The sequence below is a fragment of the Mytilus galloprovincialis genome, chromosome 8 (genome assembly GCF_965363235.1).
Source record: "Mytilus galloprovincialis chromosome 8, xbMytGall1.hap1.1, whole genome shotgun sequence".
Lineage (NCBI taxonomy): Eukaryota > Metazoa > Mollusca > Bivalvia > Mytilida > Mytilidae > Mytilus > Mytilus galloprovincialis.
The window spans coordinates 60,032,459-60,048,677 of NC_134845.1; the positions used below are offsets into that span (position 1 = coordinate 60,032,459).

Genomic DNA, 16,219 nt, shown 5'->3' on the forward strand with positions numbered 1-16,219 from the left:
AGCAACAGAACATTTATCTTGAAATAAAAATAAATGCAAGTTCAAGGACAACTCTACATAGCCGCGCACCAGTAATAATATGATATATGTATTATAACGAGCAAAAGTTGAAAATGATTTATATAAATTACTTTTTCTATTCTTTATTCATAACAAAAAATGTCTGCTGTTTCTCAAACTTAAAACCAAGCTCTTCAAAGCATGAAAGTTCAAATAACATTTTCATATCAAAATTAAAAAAAAAGGTTTATCATTATTCGAAGGGTACATTATTAAAGGCTAACTTTTGCTTGTGCTCATAACTTGGCAAAACAAAGAAATTGTACGTTATAAATCATCTGTTCCTTAGTGCGAAAAAATGGAATCTACGATAATTAAATAAACTACAAATGTATAGCATGATCGAAATTTTTATTTTAGTGGCATACCCTACAACCATATGCATATCCTTTGTATTATTTTAACAGAGTTCTTTTTTAAACATATGTCTGACCTCATTGCAGACAAGTATTGCAAGGAGGTAAAATATTTTCAATGACACTATGTTCGATCTCGTTTGTACATTTGACTTATAGAAAATGATACAAGTTACTAAACTTTATATCATTTGTTTTCTTTAGTTATCCTGCTCCGTTTGAAAACATCAAAATTATAAAAACTGGACGGTAGCTGGTAGCAGTAAAGCTACGAAAAATAACAGTTATGACAGTGAATCAAGGTTATCGTTATTTTATTTAGCTAGCATTGTTCAGTCATCAATAATGGAAAGGTGCATATTATACCGGATTATTGTTAATAATCAATGATCATGTGACTGAATTTTATCTGAATTCTTTGCAAAATGAGAATATTTTTTGTGTTCGTCTCGCTTGCACTAGTACATACTTGTTTTTTTTTCACAGCAAGTTTCCTTGTGTTCATGAATCCTGCAAATATTGTATAGTGTTGAACGCTATATGTGAGATGCTGACAATAAAACAAGGTGACGCTTTTGATGCAAAGAAAAATAAACAAGATAAAAAAGGTGTGAAAGGTACCGATGAATAATTATTTTCATCATCCACTTTAGATTTTGAGACATGTATGTTCATAGATTCTGAGTTATTATGATCAAGTTTTTTTTTGTGAATCGGTATTGTATTGATTGTATATGATACTCAGAGATTAAATACTTTCACCAATCTCCATCCAAGTAGTAATCACTTTTGCATTGACGTGAATTTTCATTGATATGGTCTTTGTTATCAATTAATTGTTGACAAAACTTTTATTAAAAAAAAAATACGTTTCTTCTACACAAGAAGCAGATTACCTTAGCTGTTTCTGGCAAAATATCTATGAATTTTTCGTCCTAAATATCCATTCATCTCGTAATTTTCTTTTCTATATTTGTTCGTCACTGATGGGTCCTTTGTAGACCAAAATACGAAATTGCAATTCGTGTATCTATATTCATATTCATCATAGTTCATATACACTAGTTCAAGATCATTAAAGGTACATGTTAACATTAATCTATTCATTTTAATAACTTAAAAATGAATCTCTTGATTTTTGTTTCAACCAATTGGGAATCTATGTGTACGTCTTGTGTACATGTAAATTGTTTTGTTTTAGGAGCTTTGGAGCCATGGAAATCGTGCAAAGAGCACAGAGTATGCTAGGTCCTCTCACGTACAGTATATTGTGGAGTAATTGTGAACATTTCGCATCCTGGTGCCGATATGGTACTAAATTATCAAAGCAGGTATATACATATTTGTATTTATAATGGTTGTGATATAGGAGACAAAGACCCAATAATATTAATTTAGAAATATTTCCATATATTAGATTAAATATATTTTATGTCTGTTTCAAAACATGTGTTTTTATCAGTTGGCAAGTCTAGTTAAGAAATTGATTACCAATTAAAAAGAATACATATCAAGGGAACAAGTCTTTTTGTCCTTTCTTACCATTATATTTCTATACTACCTTTTCTTATTGTTTTATTACTTCTTTCAGTATGTCTTTCCACTTTTCCGTTGTAAAACCTTTTTTTTTCTGATTATATATATATTTTGTTTCATCCGCCTCTTTAGTCTTTGCAAAATAATTTTATTTCGTAGGATTTCGCTTATATATTTCATTTAGTTTAAACATATTTTATTTGCTGAATTAAAGCAAAATGGATTAGACACAAGTAAATCATACTTATGAAGACTTCTCCATTGATTCATGATATCAAACAGTTTATACGTTTTTGAAACTGACACCGTATCACCGAACGCTTTTCAATTTCATTGTTATCTTCACAAACTCTGTCCTTGTTATTGTTGATATATTGCAACCGTAAAAGAAACTGCAAAATGTTTCTTCCAAATGCTCAATACATCATCAGGATATCAATTTAATTTGACAAAATCTGTCCGGAGAACCATTTGTGAGTTATGTTCTCTTATGTTTAAGAATAAACGATACAGTGAACCATAATAAGTAGAGACATTAGGTCATTTGGTTTAAGGTCCAAGTCAAAGTCGAAGGTCAATGTCATGTCTTGAATTTTGAATTTTCATCTTTTCATTAGAACCCGTACAAGATAGCGACAAAGTATTATACTTAATAATAAGTTCTGACATATCGAAACACTTATATTTTGTTTGTACGAGTACGTCAACATTTAAGGAGGTTTGAGGTTATAATTCCTTTTTTCTCAAATGTAGGATTTCGCTATGTTTTCTATTAATTAACATAATCATACATACTTAATAGAAAAAATAAAACGAAAAAAGGGGTCACAGTTCATTTACGCTCACAATCTTCTTTAAAAAGAAGATAGCATTTCTGTTAAGGCACGTTTTGTCGGTTAAACTAATACGAGAACTAGAGGTAATATCGAAATAACAAAAATCGTTTAAATTTTACGATAATTTTGTTTAATTACCGCTTATTTGAAAAAATAATAGACAATATATTTCACCAATGACTTAATCAAAGTACTTCAATATTAATGCAAACCATGGCATGTTTGCACCAAAGGGAGATGGTTTGGAGTTTTTTTTCAGTAAAAGAGGGACAAAAGATACCAGAGGGACAGTCAAACTCATAAATCGAAAATAAACTGAAAACGCCTGGCTAAAAATGAAAGCAGACAAACAGACAAACAATAGAACACATGACACAACATAGAAAACTAAAGAATAAGCAACACGAATCTCACCAAAAACTAGGGATGATCTCAGGTGCTCCGGAAGGGTAAGCAGAACCTGCTCCAGATGTGGAATCCGCCGTGTTGCTTGTGTTATAACAAATCCGGTATAATTCGGTAGGTCACATTCATGAAAAGAGAAGGAGATTGAAGTTACGACGAAAGGAACATATCCGATATCATTTGTGAGATGGTTATTGCATAACGGTCAACCAACTCATGATGGTGTCCGTATAATTTTGTTTAAGTACAGCTTATTTGAAAAAAAAAAATAGAAAATATATTTCACCAATGAGTTAAACAAAGCATTTAGATGTTAATGCAAACCATTGCATATTTGCACTAAAGGGAGTTCATTTGGATTTTTTTTTCAATAATATACACATTTTATAGTTATCTGGGGCTAAAGCTAATCGATATTTTTGGTAAATTTTTAATAAAAATATAATAAAAAAAAAGTGTAATAAATCAATTTTGAAATGGAAAATTTGTGTACCCTTTAAAGGAGTTTTCTCCCTACTTATATATAAAAAAAAACTTGAATGGTTGTCTTACTCACTAACCATTTATAAGAGACCTAGGGTCTTCTGATTTTAGGTTCTTGCCTTATTATCTTGAAATTTAGGTCAAAATCCAAGATAAATTTGACTTTCAAGATTTTAAGCTCTGTTATAAACTCATATTTACATATGTCTAGTCTATTGTGGTTTTTGCACAAGGCTGGTATATAAATGAACTTGAAAAAGAGGCCTTGTAAGCACCTTTTATAAACCGGAAGTAGACATCATCTGCACTGATTTCATTTCAAAATATAAATAAGATGATATTGGACGTGAATTTTTAAATCGGGAGTGGCAATTGATCTCTTTTCTTTCAAGCAAAATAAACAATATATGTTTAGAATCTACGTACATACAACTAATAGCATATGAGAATGGAAGAGACCGTTTATAAACCGGAAGAAAAAAATTATCTTTCTCTTGTTATACGTCAAAGTCATATAGAATCCGTTTATTTTTTATTCAGCATGAATAATTCTGTTTCAAGATACAAATAGTTACTTCTCAGTAAACCACAACATGCACAAGTAGCTACCTATTGCTTATTTCAGGTGGAAAGACCATCGATTGGTGTTTAATTCATCTCTTTCTTTTCTATTTGACCAATTCTACTGGTTGAGTTAATTTCGTTTCAATCATCATTATAAAAGCTTTATTGAATATTTGATTGATTTAGATATGTAAACAAGATTATACTTGAGTCGATCAGATTCATTATGGACAGTAAACGGTTGTTTTAAAAAAGAAATGTTTTCTTTTGATACAGGTAACAGAATTATACCGTAGTTTAAATGTTATATATCAATTAAGGGAAAAAAGATCGGGTTTACAAATATTCTGTTACACCGTTCCGTAATTTATATAGTTCGTTTGATTATATTCTTAATCTATTTATGTGTTCGAGTCTAAGAGGATTATTCATCTTTAACGTTAAAACATCGCATCGTCGCTACCTTTCCCTCTCTCATACGTATCCGTTACAGGAAAATTGCAAGGTCATAACGAACACGAGGAACATTTCGTCGAGACGTCATCTTGGACACGATTCGTGGCTAACCACAGAGTGAGTTAATTAACATTGTAATTAAAGCCTTCAAATCGCCTTTTGTACAATTAAACTTTTTCTCCGTGAAATACTGGAAATGTAACCGTTCTTGAACGTACAACATTTCCTCGGATTCAACGGACTGTGCTATCAACTATTTTGGACATTTCATACACTAGAAACATTAATTCAACACATTGTAAAATTGTAATTTATTTGTTTTTTTCAGCTTTTTACCATCTGTTAGATTGGTTTGAGAATAAATTATCAGCACCTGAAAGTCTTGTTGCTTGAGCCCAATCGTCGGTTAAACTTAATGGTCAGCCCATTACAGTAAACCTCTGTAAGTTCGATCTGCACAGAGATCTACAAAGATCATAATAGCGAGAAATCTTATGCCAAGATATTACCTGTGGACGTGTACCACAAGGACAAGACAGACAAAATTATCAGGATGTACGCCATTATTGACGACCAAAGCAACCGGTCTCTTGACTCGCCTGAATTCTTCAGTCTGGTCAACGTTCGGGAGAAACCTGAAAACTACTCTCTTACAACATGCTCCGGCAGAGTAGCTACTTCCGGGAAAAGAGGAAAAGATTTCGTCATAAAATCTGTACATAGTGACGTACAATTTGATCTGCCTATATTAATTGAATGTAATAATATTTCCAATAATCGAGACGAAATTCCTACTCCTGAAGTTGCAATGCATCATCCTCATCTGACAGAACTCAGAGGAAGCATTACACCACTAGAGGAACGTTGTCAAATTCTACTTCCAATTGGAAGGGACCTTATAGAGGCACACCACGTCCATGAACAACGCCTAGGACCATCCCGAACTCCATTTGCCCAAAAGTTGAGACTTGGTTGGGTCATAATTGGAAATACATACATTGACAAGCAAACTGTTTCTATTGAAGTCAACACAAAGATAACTAACGTTTCAATCACGGAATCAGAACAACGTCTTGCCTCCAAACCGGAAATAGCCGTCAAGGACAAGTATCCAATTGTTGTTCAGTCTAACGACAAAAACTTTCATTCGAATGCCAAGGTCGCAAAATCGCATTCAATACAATACCTTGAATGTACTGGACCTAGTACCAAGCCTGGTAAACGCACGAATTCCTCTAAAGGGAAATCACTCGCGCCACTCAAAGCAAAATTTTTGACTTCTATAGAAAGCTATAGATAAGGAAAAATTCATTCCGAAATCTACAGGACCTGAAGTTCATGGTGAGGAAATCAGTAGCATTCACAAACCTATTCCGATAAAAGGACCTATTGCCAATATCAATATGACTATGAGCAAACAACCTCTACTCCGAGGAGGAAGCAATAATGTCAAATCTGACTTTAATTTTAGTGAAAAGGAACCAGTAGTCTTATCTGGACATCATCAGAAAATAACACCTTTTCTTGGACGTTACTACAACACAATCAAACATAGAGGACCCCACTTCACAGATAGAACAACTGGATCATCAGGATGGAACGTTAGGACGAAACGCTTAATTTCGTCTGATATTCAAAGAGATGTGACATTTCGCCAAACCGGAAGAGGATCAAGTATTAGCTCTCGTCATACCCACCGGAGGACTATCTTCAACCGTCGTCGCCGTCTAACAACGTTGGAGAAAACAGTTCCTACTATCTCAACAGCAACTATGGAACATTTTGCAAATCACAGCAACCACACGGGAGAGATCCTTCCTCATAGGACAAGAAACTGTGCCGAACCCAGTTTTCTGTAAACTTTATAGTGAAGTGTCGTCAGTTGAGACGTGATATTTCTCACACGACCAAAAGTGGTTTTTTCATCTGTATATATTCAATTTATATTGGGATTTATTCATTTATCTAGATCTTATATTCAATTGCGAATAGTTTATAGAATAGTGATATCAGATAGACATCAGACGGGGAGTATTCTGTTACACCGTTCCGTAATTTATATAGTTCGTTTGATTATATTCTTAATCTATTTATGTGTTCCAGTCTAGGAGGATTATTCATCTTTAACGTTAAAACATCGCACCGTCGCTACCTTTCCCTCTCTCATACGTATCCGTTACAGGAAAATTGCAAAGTCATAACAACCACGAGGAACATTTCGTCGAGACGTCTTCTTGGACACAATTCGTGGCTAACCACAGAGTCAGTTAATTATATAACATTGTATTTAAAGCCTTCAAATCGACTTTTGTACAATTAAACCTTTTCTCCGTGAAATACTGGAAATGTAACCGTTCTTCAAAGTACAACATTTTCTCGGATTCAACGGACTGTGCTATCAACTATTTTGGACATTTCATACACTAGAAACATTAATTCAACACATTGTAAAATGGTATTTTATTTGTTTTTCAGCTTTTACCATTTGTTAGATTGGTTTGAGAATAAATTATCAGTACCTGATAGTCTTGTTGCTTGAGCCCAATCGTCGGTTAAACTTATTGATCAGGCCATTGCAACAAACAAGACCGAAAGGAAACAAATAAACTGTAAGAAGAAAACAACAAAACAACGAAAAACAATTTACAATTAAAAAACAAAACTTCAACGCAGCATACAAAAAACAAACTATGATATAACAACTGCATATTCCTGACTTGGTACATGCCATTTTAAGAAAGCAATTGCGGTTTGAATCCAGTTTAGTGGCTAACTAAACTTCGCGCTTATAAAAAGCTATAAAAGGTCCCAGGATTATAATTTTGTAAAAATGTTACATATAGAAAGGTTAAATGACTATAATATGAAATTAAAGTACAATTCGACATGTGAAGCATAAAGTAACAACGATTTCTTGAAATTATTAAGGACAGTACATACAAACAGCATAATAAAGCATACGAACTAGGCATCACACGAATGTACATGTAGCAACGTCACAAAAAGTGACGTCATATATATATTTGTAAAAATTAGATATAAATCGATTCTTTCCAGTTTAGTTTTTTTCATTGAATAAAACGGCATTATGACTTTTATAAAACATTGTTCGCCTTTTTGAAATTTGTTTTTATCTTTTATAGTAATAATTATGTAGTTGCTGTCAGTATATTAGGAACTTTAAAAATACTAAACTAGTTCATGCACTATTAGAAGGTGAACACCAATGGCGAACAAATTACCATAACTAAATTATTGTTCCCGGCGAAAGGTCGAAACGTTGTGCTCTTTTCCATTATATTGCATTATTGTTTTTACTGTCCATAAATACGTATGACTTCAAAAAGGTAAAATTGACAATGTCACTTTTCTTCTTTATATTTGTGCATATGAAAGTGATAAAGGATACGAATAATCTAGACAAAATCAACAAATAAAACATAAGACATATATGCAAAAACGAATAACAGAAGTATGCAAAGAGTTGGTCTTCTATTTCATTTAATTTTATCATTTGTTAGTTGAAAGACCTTTATCTCAGACTAAATAACCATAAAGTTTATTTTTTCCGTACCTCGACTCATTTTGTTTTCATTTTAATTGATTAGCCTATTTCCTAGAGAAAACATAATGAAATGGTTTAAAACAAGTGTGCAATTAAGAAATAAGGCATCTCTTCTGTAAAAATTAATTTGGATTGTGAAAATATTTTACCGAACTAAAAATGCATCATTACTTTTAATAAAATATACTATCCTTGACTGAAGCTCTAAGGAACAATCAATACACGATCGAAATGAATAAATAACAAGGACGAAATTGCGGGTTATCATTGTTACACCGAGGATGTTAACAGGGGTCGAAATTGGCGCTGGTCCGGTGGTCTGAGACCAGTAGAATTTGTGTCGGACCAGTAGATTTTGTCAGCTGGTGGTCCGGCGGACCAGTAGAAATTTTTCGTTAAAATCAATGATTGCATCTATATCTCGGTTTGTTTGCAAAAAAATAAACCTGAGAAATTATTTTTAGGGTATTGCGGGTGCTATTTTTGAATGTCATTTTTGCAGGACCAGTACATTTTGAGCCGGACCAGTAGATCTAAAGTCCACTGATCCGGCTGGCCAGTACACTAAAAAGCTTAAATTCGACCCCTGGGTGTTAATCACCCTAACACCTTCATCGAAGGACAGAATGTTCATATTGAAAGAATCGATGCATTTTTAAAAATAAATTTAATAAATGCCTATGATTTAAGTATGCACTATGTTATTAAAAGGACAAACTAACAAAAATGAAGTCATAAATAAACATAGTTTTTATAATAGCTGTAATGACTTTAATTGCGCAAAACGTAATGTTATAATTCAGTTTTCCGTATGTACTCATCATAACTTTCTTATCATGCTTTTAATATAGATTCTTGTTAACGTCAAACTGTCATTTGCTGTTGTCTGGGTAATGTACATATCAACAATAAAACGACAGAAATTTTGTAGAAATAAAAATCGGCAAACATCCGTTGCTATTATTATCCCATGTTGCTATAAGTTTCCGGGGCTTATAAAAAGGAATTAAACATTAAGTAATGTCGCGTTTCCAATTAAATGAATGGATTACATTTGACATAACCGTATAAAAAAAACACACTTTAATACTATATGTGTCTTCAATTTTAAATCAAATAGCATGCTAACTGTATGGCTACGATTTTTTTCTTCAAACTGTAGTTTATAAAAAGATAAACGTCATCGTTATCAGTTAACAAGAGAACACGAGATCCTTAAAGTTGCCATTTAGGTGTTACTACAAATTTGTATAGACCAAAGAGTACTATATAAAAATTATAGCTTAATGACGAGACTCTTAAAGATTCTAAGCTTGATACACTTTTCATGCTTTTGTCGTGTAAGGAGAGGATTTTTGTTTCTTGGAAATGTTGACTAAGAATCATTCAAACTCGAATTAACATGTACATGTATAGAAACATTGTTATCAGTAAATTAAAAGCAAAGTAAATATTATTGTCATATGAATATACATATTCACGGATATACCAATTGTCTTTCGATACCTGTAAGTTAGCTTTGAACAACTTCATGTTTTCTCCGATTGTTTATGACGTCTTTACGCCTAATCCTTTGGATGTTGGATGAGTACTGATTGATTATTTAGTCTTAGTTGCATGATATTTGTATTAGTTGTTAGTGGCTTTGAACTAGCTGTCAGTAACTGCAAGTACTCTCACATATGTAATGAGTATCGGTTTGCTGTTGAGATATACAAGTACCCTGCAATGTACACTCTGTGTAGAATTTCTATTTGTATCCATCTGATGAGTTTTGCCTTTTTTAAATGACTTTAGCTCGTTCTTATGTTGGACTGTCCTAGGTTAGGTAGAGAGTTGGGATCCGCTACCATGTTTGACCCTGCCACATTTTGTATGTATGTGCCTATCCCGAATCAAGATCCTGTAAATCAGTAATTGTCGTTTGTTAATGTGTTACATATTTGTTTTTTCGTTCGTTTTTCGTACATACATTAAGCCGTTCGTTTTCATTTTCTCATTTGAATTGTTTTACATTTATCATTTCGGGGTCTGTAATAGTTGTGGTAAGGGCTTTTCTCACTATTGATTGCCGTACGATGACCTATGGTTGTTAATTTCTGTGTTAATTGGTGTCTAGTAGACAGTTGTCTCAATGACAATTATGATTATGCCACGACAAGAAACCAAAAATGAAAATAACAAAAAAATAACGCAGTACACAACACAAACAATTAAGAACGTAGCAACAATATACATGATATAGTAGCGTTTAACTAGCATGATCACAGATGATGGCATTTCTTACAGGCTGATAAAGTGGTGACTGTAGGTGTAATGGGTGGAGCTGTTGCAGTAGTTGTATTATGGATATATAGTTCTTTTGGAGCTGAAAATCATTATGATGATGATGATAAAAATGACGATGAGTGATATTTGCAGGTATGAAACGAATATAACAAAGTACCATTTGAACAAATTTAGATAACTATAATAATCTTTCTTGCGATTTTTTTGCATTATCATGACAACAGTCCTGGTAAAACATGCCTCAAAAGTCAATATTCAAATAAACCTTATCCGAAATCTCATCATCAATTTGTTTGCATAAAGGTAAATTTTACATGTTTATTGCATTCTGAATGTGGACCAATAACCCTTGTCAATGTTAAGCCTTTTCAGTTTGGAAATCGGAAGCGTAGTGCAACATGTGTATTTGCTTTATCATGTTTATGAAATACTGTAAATTCGTAAGAATGTAAGATTTAAATAAAATTGAAGATACAAAAAGACATATATCATGTATTGTCCGCAAAGAGGCAACAACGTTTCAAATTGAATTGTATGTGCATATTTTTTATACAACCGCATTTTTTTAGTTTTCTGCCAAAAAAGAATGATGAAGTACTTTTTTTTATGTTAAAAGCATACTGAAGTCCCCCTTTGCCTGTCGTAGAACTGTTATTGGTCTTTCTTTTTAATCGCACAACATATTTGTAAATATCCGCAAAGAATTTTTATTCAAAGCACGTTAAAATTAGATCCAAGTCAGGAGAAGACTCGATGATCCACATTATTGATATTACGCATGATTTAGAATAGAATACAACTGTTAAGAAAGATAAATTCACTAGACTAAATAAACCTTTGTTATCTGTACTGTGACTATTTCATCAATGTTATTGTATCAAGATTTAGCCTAAGGCCACACCAATTTAATTTCTTGTTCTACGGATTTTTGGACTCCAAAAATTGGGGCGAGCGATCAATTTGAAAATTTGAATAAAAAAATATTCAATTTGCAAATTTTTGAGGCGAAGCTTGAAAAGTGAAGGCGAGCGATTATAATTTTCTTTTGTAAATATAAAATAGAAGGTTTTAACAATATTAAAACTTGATTTATCACTTGTACTTTGACAATTGTTTGATTTATGAAGTATTTTTTCCCTGTTCACCAAGACATTATTGTATAATTAAATCTGGTATATGTATGTGTGACTGACAATGAGACAATTCTCCATCTAAGTCATAATCAGGTTGGGAACATATATATTTCTTTGTAAAAACACTTAGAAATAAAAACACTTTTTAGTACAAAAGGGCTCATATATTCCCAAAGAACTATATATCTATCTTGTATTAAATGGTCAAAATATGTCCAAGAATTTTGTAATATTCCTGCACTTAAACCATGTTAATATAACACATTTACTTTAACAGTTGAATATTATTCAAAATAATTGGACCCCTCTTTTAGCAAAATGTTTAGAAAAGTTGTTTAAAATATAATGTATTTCTCCTCTTTTTGAGTAAAAAATTCTAAGTTTTCAAAGTTTTTGTAAAGTAGCACTATACAAATCCTTGGTATTTCTATTCCCTTTTCTACAACAATAAAATGACCCCTTGTCTGAGGGAGAGTTGTTCCCAACCTGATTATAACAAACACAGGTCAAATTACGGCCTTTTACACAGGGCTTTGATCCAGATCAAACAGCAAGCTATAAAGGACCCCAAAATTATTAGTGTACACAATTCGAGCAGGAAATCCAACTATCTAATTTATATATCCAACGGGAAAATACCAATGACCCACATCAACAAACGATAACTGCTGAACGACAGGCCCCTGAATCAATCAGGACAGGTGCAAAAACATGCAACGGCTATGGATAATTTTGTTTCGCCAGCATTCATATAATTGCAGTTGAAGGCAACTTCTTCAGAAGTTCTTTGTACTTTATTCTAACAACGAACATTTTTTGATAGGGAATATAAGTAAGGGGGAAAGTAACCAATGTTTTGTTCTGTACAGGTATTTCCGCTGTTATATATTTATATCGGAGCATTCCCACGTGGGATAAATTGCTTTTATGCTGAAACAAATATCCTCACAGATATTTACAGTGTGATGGGGTGCTTATAGGTTTAAAATCGTTATATACAGGTTAAACTGTGATTTTAAAATACAAATGTTGATATCTTTTTATAATATTTACAAAAAAACGGTGCGGGAAATAGACATGAATACATTTCCGGATGCGGAGCGGGAATATAAAAAAAATAAAAAAAATCTGTTTTGAAAAAAAAAAGGTGCGGGCGGGTCCGTCGAACAAGGAATTAAATTGGTGTGGCCTAAATGGCTTGTTGTTCGGTGTGAGCCAAGGCTCCGTGTTGAAGGCCGTACATTGACCCATACTGGTTTAGTTTTTTGTTATTTGGATGGAGAGTTGTCTTATTGGCACTCACACCACATCTTCCTATATCCAGTTAAAACTCTTAGCATTTACTTTGGGCACTGTAGAGAGGAATGTGAAAAACTAAATTGGGAAAATAAGAAAAGATGAATACAGTATTTTGTTCTTGGCAAAAAAGAAATCTTACTATTTTTGGAAAAAATTTGATAATTAAAACATTAATTATGCCCATTTTTATTTTTGTGGGATCTGCTTGCAGAGTTTCAGAGAAATTTTTAAAAGAAATTGAAAAAAAAGTTGTTTTAAATCTGTTTGGGATAATAAACCTTTTAAAGTAAAAAGAAATTCAATTATTGGTCCATATGAAAAGGGAGGATTAGATATGATAGATATAAGAAGTTATTTCAGTGCTTTAAAAGCTATGTGGGTAAAAAGACTAGTATATGATTGTGAAGGAGGTTGGACAACTATACCTCAACACTATTTTTTAATGTTGGGTCAAACTGGTTAGTGTTTCAAACAAACAGTGGGGATAAGACAGACGAAAGCATTGAACTTATCCCAGATGTTTATAAAAATATTATTAAATGTTGGAAATTAACTGGTGGAGGTCTAACAAAAAAAACAGAAACATTTACAGATATTAGAAAACAAATATTATGGCACAATAAATTTATTAAATTTGAAAATAAAGATATTTTTTTTAAATTGGATTAAAAGCGATCTTATTTATGTAAATGATATCATAGATGAAAAAACTGTATTTCTCAAGACATCATTTTAAACAAACTAAAAAATAAATCAAACTGGATAGCTGAAATTAATTTAGTAAAGAAATCTCTATCAAAAGACTGGGCAGCAATTTTAAAATCGGAAAATTCTATAAAAAGTACTGTTAATATGAAAAGAAATATTGGATGGTTTACCTATAAAATTGGTGCATTAACAAAAAAAACTTTTATATAAGTCACTGATAAATAAAAAGATTGAACCAGTTATTGGACCAAAAAATGGCTGCGTATATTTGATATAGATGATGTGTTATATCAGAACTATTTATATACATTTTTATTCAGATATTTAAAAGAAAATAAATTTATAATTTTTAGATGGAAATTGCTACAACATATTCTACCTACAAAGAAACTGTTATGCAGGTGGAAAATTGTGAACAATAGTTCTTGTAATTTTTGTACACAAGAAGAAGATTATGATCACTTCTTTATACTGTGTCCGTATTTGAAACTTTTTTGGAATAAAATAAATAAAGTTTTATAGAACAGTAAAAGAACATTTAAGATAAAACTAAGAAACTTATAATTTGGATATAAAACCTCTGAAGAAAAATATTTTGACTTTACCTATTTTTCAACAATCGTAGGTTTTTCAATTTACAAAGCCTACTATATATCTGATCAAAAGACAAAAAATGTCAATGTTTTCTCAATTTTTCTCAATGAGTTCAATAGATGAGTATGTTTGAAAATTAAAAGTAATGTTTTAGCAACTATTAGAAAACATATGAATAGTCATATTAAGTGATTAAGTGATATTATTTAATATATATTTGATGTAATATGTATTTTACAGCAAATCACTACCCTGAGTGATTAGTGGATTGTAACAGGTAACATCAGTAGGAGCTTGGACTCCTGACGGATATTGTAACAATCCAATATTTGAAATAAATATTTATTTATGTTAAAAAATTAATGGAAGTATCCAATAGCTTTACGTTTTACGTCTAAAATTTCGTTCCAAAAAAAACTGTTGCTATGAACAGAGATTCAAAATAAAATATAAAAACACAAGGAGAGAAAAATTGGTCCTCATACAAATAGATTATTGAAATGCATAATTTTGGCTAATGAGTTAACTTCCGTGCATATTTCCAAATGTATATAACTCATTACACTTAAAAGACATTACATGAAACATATGAATAGTCAGGTAAATTGTTAAACACCATTGTTAATGATATGTCTTGCTTTCAGATGAAACAGATGTTTACTGATTTATCACAAGATCTAATTGGCCAATGTTTGAAGAAACTATACTTGAAATACATGTTCATACTAACTTTAAATGTATAATATTCCACTTGATCTTTTTTGTATAAATTAGACTTTTAGAGTAAAGACAAAGTAAGCTTGATTTCATGTTTCATATTTTAATGATCAACGTTATGCATGACTATGTGTGTATTTAATTTGGTTGAGCCGTTATATTTTTATTGCTATTAAACATTATAATTGATTTTACTTTTATGTTGTTGTTGTTTTTTTCCTGGCTGATGGACCTTTAGATGACGAAACACTTTCTTTACATACCTTATTTTTTAGTCTGGTATATATATTATATATGATGGTAGCCAGGTTCAACCTAATGGTTCAATGTTATTATGGACGGAACTGATACATACATACAACTACAAATATAGGTGATCTATTAAGTTTATGCTCAGTGGATATATATCTAGATTTTCATTTCCCATCCATAGTTACTACCTTTCAGATCGTAGAATGACACGCTTTAAAAATTATTTGTTATAAATAGTCAAACGGTCAAGTTATTTAATTTGTTTTACTTCCTGAATGCAGATTTATTTATTTGTGATAAAATATTTTTTGATGACACTCTCCCAATTCACATTTGTTTTAAATATCCAACGCAAGCCGGTTTGCAAACTAATCTATTTTACTTTCAAGTGGAAATAGAACTAACAATATCACTAGGTTTGCACTAGTTTGGTTGTCAATGAGCCAACTAATCTACAGTGAAGAAATGACATTGATAATAGCCAATATATGTCACTTAACGACCTTCAAAAATGAAGAAAACCTATAGCGTATAATAATTTATAAAAATCACCGAATATATAACATGTATAAATGTAAGAAAAAAGGGAAAAAATATAAAACTTAATCCTTAATAATGAAGAAACAAAGCATGACAGACAACAACCACCACCAATCACTAAATAGCAGGACCCCGTTTTCGGAATGTCTCATACAATATCAGGTAAAACATGTGTGCGAGCGCGCAACGTTCCCCTCCAACTTACCTTGAATATCGCTTCATACTGGTAAACTGTAATATCCCTTAGAGAAAAATTGACGCACCTGATGACCACGAATCATTGATAAACTAAAATGGCTAAAGGTACAAAGTATCCACTTCATGTGTACTCGCAGTTTTTTTCAATTAATGTGAAAGCCAGACTATGATATTTATAAACTCTAATTTCTAAAGAAATTGTTGCATCAACATTCATACAGAAAAATG

The 16,219-nt window shown here is 31.7% G+C and overlaps 1 long non-coding RNA gene across 1 annotated transcript; it reads left to right on the forward strand.

Moving 5' to 3' along the window:
• Positions 1–651: 651 nt before the first annotated feature.
• LOC143043426 (uncharacterized) lies at positions 652–15,044 on the forward strand. Its single transcript, XR_012968379.1, has 4 exons — positions 652–718; positions 1,618–1,747; positions 10,551–10,682; positions 14,929–15,044. It is a non-coding gene; the product is annotated as an uncharacterized LOC143043426 (long non-coding RNA).
• The last annotated feature ends 1,175 nt before the right edge of the window (positions 15,045–16,219 follow it).